We start from the raw sequence: 7060 nt of genomic DNA, 5'->3' as shown, positions 1-7060 counted from the left end.
GCTGTTACTCAGGCACCCTCTAAGAACTTTAATTATGTTATTTATGAATCAGATTGTGAGACTTTAATGAAATCCATCAATGATCAAACCTATTATGTTAATTGGATGAATCAAGCTTTGGTTAATATTAATTCTAATTGGACAGAACACACAATTATTAGAGTAATGTGTTTTAGTTCACTTAATTCTAATTGGGGACATAGCTTCTTCCAGTTCTTACGATTTTATTTTTCAACTGTACCCACACGTACTCCACTTTTTACAAAGTTAGTTTTTTACTTTAGTACCGTTATAACAACTGCAGCAACACGTACTCCACTTTTTAGTCGCATCGCTCTCCGGTCTTTTAGAGCCGTCAAAGCAGAAAACTATGCAGCAGGATAACAAGATTTGACTGAGAAAATTCTTAACATAGAACATGCAGCATGCAAATTGAAGGATCTTTACCTTCCTATTTTACCAAATTATTTACGATATACACTTAAATATTTTGCCAAATTATTTATTAGTAAAAATATTTCCAAATTTCCATTTACCCTCTGTGTTCATCTCTCTCGTATTAAATCATTTCATGTTTCTACTCTTAAATCTTCTAACCTCCCCCTAGAAAACTAAACAAGTGGTTTACTTTGATCATCTGATTCATATCCTGGATAAACCATATACTCCCCTGTCAGTTTTGCTTTGCGGAATAATCAGATCGACCGTGTAAGTAATTCTTTTCAGTACTGCTTTGTTAACTGAGATTGTATCTCTAATGGTCATAGTAGGGTAAATATTGTCTTCACATGCAACTATATGTAGGTAGCTAACCTCTGATTATTTTTATGATTCATATATGATAACTGAACTCACATTGTGATTTGTGATTACTCTTTGTGTACGTATTACTCTTTTCAATGATATTTCGTAGTTTTATTCGGACCACAATAGCATTTTCACAAGATGTTCACAAGTTTTTTCTCCGTCCAAGTATCTGAGAATTGATAATGGATCCTAGAGTAATGGATAAATCTTGAATGTATACCGATAGAACCAAACCGCGTTATCAAGACGGAGTCGATGCATTTACAAAGTTTGCTACGCATACATACCAACAAGATATTGTGAATGGGAAACGGAAACCATACCACAAGGGCAAAGTTAAGTTTTTATGTCCATGTGTGAAATGTCTCAACCTCTACGTGCACAAGGCAAGTAAAGTTAAGTATCATTTATTTTCTTCTGGATTCATTCAAAATTATGCGGTATGGACTAAGCACGGAGAAGGAGATGAGTCATCAAGGTGGACACTTCTGGATGGTAATGGCAGTGACGGTCCGCACTCTGATGAACCAACATATGCTGCAGAGACTAGAGGAATGGTTAGTGCTTTATTAGGAAACAACTTTTCAAAGGATTCTGAGAATATGCAACAGATACTCGAAGATGCTGGGAAACCCTTATACGAAGGATGTGCCGATTTTACAAAGATATCTGCAATGTATGAACTGTTTAACCAGAAGAGCAAGCACGGAGATTCCGACAAGTTATTTAATGAACTTCTACCGCTGTTAAAATCCATGCTCCCTCTAGGAAATGAGATGATGAAAAGTACATATGAAGCTAAGAAGGTGATGAGAGATTTGGGTTCAGGTTACGAAAAGATACATGTATGCATCATTGACTGCATTCTCTATAGGAAGGATTGCGAGGATCACATCAAGTGTCCCACCTGTGGGGAATCAAGATGGAAAGTTGACGACACCACCCACGAGGTTTATGAAAAAATTCCGGCAAAAGTCTTGTGGTATTTCCCAATTATCCCAAGAATGAAACGGTTGTCTCAATCAAAGAGAATTGTCGAATATTTATTGTGGCACGACACCAGAAAGAAAGAAGAGGGTGTTTTACGGCATCCGGCGGACTCACCAGCATGGAAAAATATAGATGAAAGATATCCCGTAATTCGTGATGATCCTCGAAATCTGCGGCTAGGAATTTCGGCTGACGGGGTTGACGTAAACAAAGGCATGCAAAAATAGCACAGTGTGTGGCCAAATCTGACAGTGATTTACAACCTTCCGCCAGAGTTGTGTATGAAGAGAAAGTTCACCATGTTTTCATTAATTATCGATGGGGGGCATTGTAAGGACATTGATGTTATGTTACAACCGTTTGTCGAGGATCTCAAGGAATTGTTTGAGGGAGTCCAATGTTTTGATGCGCTGAAACATGAGATATTTACTCTACGTGCGGTTTTTTTATGGACAATAAATGATTACCCTGCTCTGGGTACACTGTGCGGTTGCCCCTACCAGGGACGAGACGCCTATAAGGTGTATGGGAGAAATACTTACTATGTCAGGCTAAAACATTATAGAAAAGAGGTTTATACCGGGCATAGAAGATACCTACCATACGATCATCCATTCAGACGTCAGAAGGATGACAGCGTCTTCTTCTAGAAGTTTTAAGGTAATTGGGCTTCCACTTGCCACTTCAATCCCGTCTCTGACGAAAATAGTTGAGGGAAGCTGCGGGTCACGGGTTTCGACTTCGGGTCATGGGTAGCCCGCTTAGAGAGTCCGCTTGCCAAATAGCTGCCAAGTGTTTGTTGCCGCCTCTTAACGACCAATAAGTTGGGGTGGCGTTCAATAGGTCTTTGCATGCACTTAGTAGGCATGTGCCTCCATGATATCTGAACTAATTGATCTCGAAGATTGAAAAAGGATGGGTAAGATGTGTTAACTGTTTGGTCTTCTCGTCCATAAGGCCTGTTTGGAAGAAATCGGTTTTAATTTCCAATTTTGTAACTCTGTAACTTCCACATTCCATCTTCGCAAAATCCCTTCAGTGTTCCAATTGTTGAAGCTATGTCTAAGCGAGGTTATAATGCATATCTAAATCTGAATGATCACCCAACCATGTCTACAAATCAGGAATCCATGGGTAGACCAGAGGAAAAGAAGGCTAAGATGAATATGCAAGAAAACCATGTATTGATTTTTGATAATCATGAAAGAATTGTTGGGTTCAAGGTGTTTAAAGTGAATTTCATAGTTGTAATTGGCTTTATTAGTAACTGCGATGGTGTTATTGATTGGGATTCCCCCATTTCTCCAATTTGACAGGTAGTAGAGATAAGCAGTAGCAGCAGTGAGGAACCAAAGACAAACATGCAAGTTGGTACTGGAGGTGTTGGAGAAGTCAAAGAGGATAGGGTTGTTATGCATGATAGCGCCAGTGTTTATGCGTTGGATCCTCAACTTCCTCAACTCCAAGGGGCTGATGAAGGGTGGGTGGTGTATGTCGTTCATCGTGACAAAGGCATGTTTGTGATTAATGAAGGTGTGGTGCTTTTATGGGAGCAGAAGGTGGTTTGTGGTGGTGCTAGATAGGGGTTCTATTCTGCACCAGTTCCATTTGCATGCAAATCTAAGATTCGGGAGAATGACACTCATGGTCTCCCCAATGATGTGGTAGTATTCCCCAATATCTTCATGCTGGCACCAGTGATGCGACAGTTGGTAGAGGATGCTTATGATATTGCAATCTTCGGACCAGGGGAGATAACTGATTCTAATGAGATTCCTGAGGATGTAGTAGTGTCTATGCCTCCTCCTAGGGGAAACTATTTTGTGCCAAGGAGGAGGGTTGCACCAGAAAGGAGTGGATCTAACAAGAAGGTTGTTGGAAGTGGTGTGGGGACCTCTGGGGTTGCACCAGGAGCTTGACCAGTATTCAACCATCCCCTTCCAGATGATAAAGTAAGTATTCCTGTAAATGTTTTTTGGCTGAATATTGCATATGTTTTTCATGGATAAACATTTAATGCTAGTGGTGCTGATTTTGGATTTGACAGTGTTGGTTTTAAAGACAATGATGTTCAATTGAATGTATATGTGGTTCTGGGTTATTGTATTATGCTTGGTTGAGTGGTTGTTGTGTTTAATTTTGGTTTTGAGCTTGATATGGTGACTATAGTAAATATAAGGGGGAATTGAAAGGGGGTTATGCCCAAAAGTGTTTTCTACAGAAAGTTATTTACTAAAAATGTCTAGTTTTTTAAAAATTCCGAAAAAGGTATAATGTGTACACATTATAGGTGTGGATTCTTGATATTGTGTACACAATATCAAGCAATGGGTACATATTCAAACATTTTTGGTAATTGATAACATTTTTGGGAATAACTAAAGAAAACTAGACACCTTTGGAAATTTTCTCGTTATCATGAAGTTTTGAAATTATTTTATGGGGTTAATAGTTTTATCTGGGCATTCATATGAACTACTCCAACTGGTACCATAGGCAATTTTGAAGTTGTAGAGATAGAATAACATATTAGTACAGGAATGCTTGAGCGAGCAATGAAAAATCTTACCAGAAATGCAGTGTGGTATCTGAGGGGAAATTTTGATAGCACACATAGTCCAGGAGTATGATCTTTTAGAAACCAAATTGCAGACTCCCAAGTTATTTATAGCATTCCAATGCAACGGATTACCAAAGAAATTTTGATTATAGGTGTTTAGAAGATTTGCAGAAATAGTTTTGGAGAACCCAATAACTTGCAGAACATGCAAGTCAGAATCTATTCCAGAGAAAGCTAGGGAATTAGTCTTGAGGGTTTTGGGTGTAATTTTTGGCCATACTTTCAACTTGGCGCGTTTATTTAAATGTTGAGTAGTTCAACCAATCTAGTATTTTCAAAACACTAATCAAAAACATCTAAAGATGGGAAGCTTGGTGGATTGGTACGTTATCTAAATCCTTCGAGGTCATGCGTTCGAATATGGGCGAAAGATTTTTATTAATTTTTTCAGAACGAACTTTTTAGCCACGCTATAAAACCGGCGTGTCTATAGAACGCACACTATGGACACACATATACTAGCGTGTCCAAAGAAGAACTTTTTGGCCACACTTTCAACTTGGCGTGTTTATTTAAATGTTGAGTAGTTCAACCAATCTAGTATTTTCAAAACACTAATCATAAGCATCTAAAGATGGCCAGCTTGGTGGATTGGTACATTATCTAAACATTCGAGGTCATGCGTTCGAATATGGGCGAAATATTTTTATTAATTTTTTCAAAACGAACTTTTTAGCCACGCTATAAAACCGGTGTCTTTAGAATGCACACTATGGACACACATATGCTAGCGTGTCCAAAGAAGAACTTTTTGGCCACACTTTCAACTTGGCGTGTCTATATATCCTACACTATGGACACGATATACTGGCGTGTCTATAAATCGTACACTATGGACACACATATACTGGCATGTCCAAAGAAGAACTTTTTGGCCACACTTTGAATTTGGCGTGTCAATCGATCATACACTATGGACACGCATATACTGGCATGTCTAATGAACCAACTTTAAAAACACACCTTAAATGACGTGACTAACCTTTTGGACACGCCACAACTCCCTAATGTGGCCATAAACTGGTCTATAAACACGCCCAATACCTAATGTGGCCATAGACTGGTCTATAAACACGCCCAATCAAAAATTTGAAGTTAACGTGACTAAATGGTTGAAATTTTGACACGCTAGTATCCCTGGCGTGGCTGAAAGCACTTATATGAACACGCCCATTGAACATTGCGTGTCTATAGGATATGAGTATACCCTATAGACACGCCAAAACCAAAAAGGCGTGACAGGAAAATTTATATTTGGCGTGGCTAAAGGCCATTTATGTACTAGTAATGGTATCATTCATGAGTTTTCTTGCCCACATACTCCTGAGCAAAATGGCTTAGTTGAGTCTAAACACGGGCATCTGGTTGACTCAGGTAGAACTCTTTTAATACATTCTGGCTTCTCAGATAAATATTAGGTAGATGCTTTCCATACAACAAATTATGTTATCAATGGGCTACCTGTCAGAAGTTTAAACTTTATATCTCCTTATGAGAAGTTGTTTGGTACTACTCCAGACTATTCATTCCTCAGATCTTTTGGTGCTTCATGTTTTCCATGGATTAGACCATACATTTTACGCAAACTGCAACCTAGAAGTGTTCATTGTGTGTTTCTCGGGTATAGTTCAATGCACAACGGGTACAGATGTCTTGATCCTAAAACTGGTAAGGTGTATACTTCAAGACATGTAGTGTTTAATGAAGCAGTCTTTCCTTTGAGAAAACTTGAGTCAGTTCCTTCTCGTCAGCCTCAACAATTTCCAGCTTCTACTACAGATATTATTTCATCTGCAACTGACAATGTTGTTTCTGAGGAACTTTCTTCTTCTCAAACTGCACCAACACCAGACATTGTTTCACCTACAATTGTTGATGCTACTTCAGAGTTACCTTATTCTTCTCAGACTGCAACAACTCCTGCTACTACAAACTCAGAAGATATTGTTACTAATTCTCATCAAATGGTCACAAGGGCTAAAAAGAGGTATTTTTAAACCCAAAGTTTATAATACTAAATATGTCTTGTCATCTAATCTTACTTTTGTTATCCCACCTCCAACATCTATAAAGCTATTAAAATACCTCAATGGAAGAATTCCATGGTTGAGGAACATACAACATTACAAGATGCAGGAACTTATTCTCTTGTAGATCCAGATCCATCTTACAATGTTGTGGGTTGCAAATGGGTCTATAAAATCAAGCACAAGTCTGATGGTACTATTGATAAATTCAAATCAAAACTAGTAGCTAAGGGTTTTCATCAGCAGGAGGGTATAGATTTCACAGAAACTTTCAGTCTAGTTCCAAAGCCAACAACTATCAGGTTAATTCTATCTCTAGCAGTGAATTTTGATTGGAAAATTAAACAATTGGATGTAAGTAATGCTTTTCTACATGGAGACTTAGAAGAGGATGTTTACATGAAACAACCACCTGGTTTTGTTGATCCAGAGAAACCAAATCATGTGTGCAAACTACATAAGTCCATCTATGGCCTTAAACAAGCACCAAGGGCTTGGTATGACAAATTACTAAATGTGCTTGTATCTCATGAATTCAAGCCATCTTTAGCTGATTCTTCATTGTTTGTACAGAAATATGGTTCTAGAATTACCATCATTTTGGTTTATGTTGATA

The sequence above is a fragment of the Papaver somniferum genome, chromosome 7 (genome assembly GCF_003573695.1).
Source record: "Papaver somniferum cultivar HN1 chromosome 7, ASM357369v1, whole genome shotgun sequence".
Classification (NCBI taxonomy): Eukaryota; Viridiplantae; Streptophyta; class Magnoliopsida; order Ranunculales; family Papaveraceae; genus Papaver; species Papaver somniferum.
Note: the sequence above shows the minus strand (reverse complement) of the source record.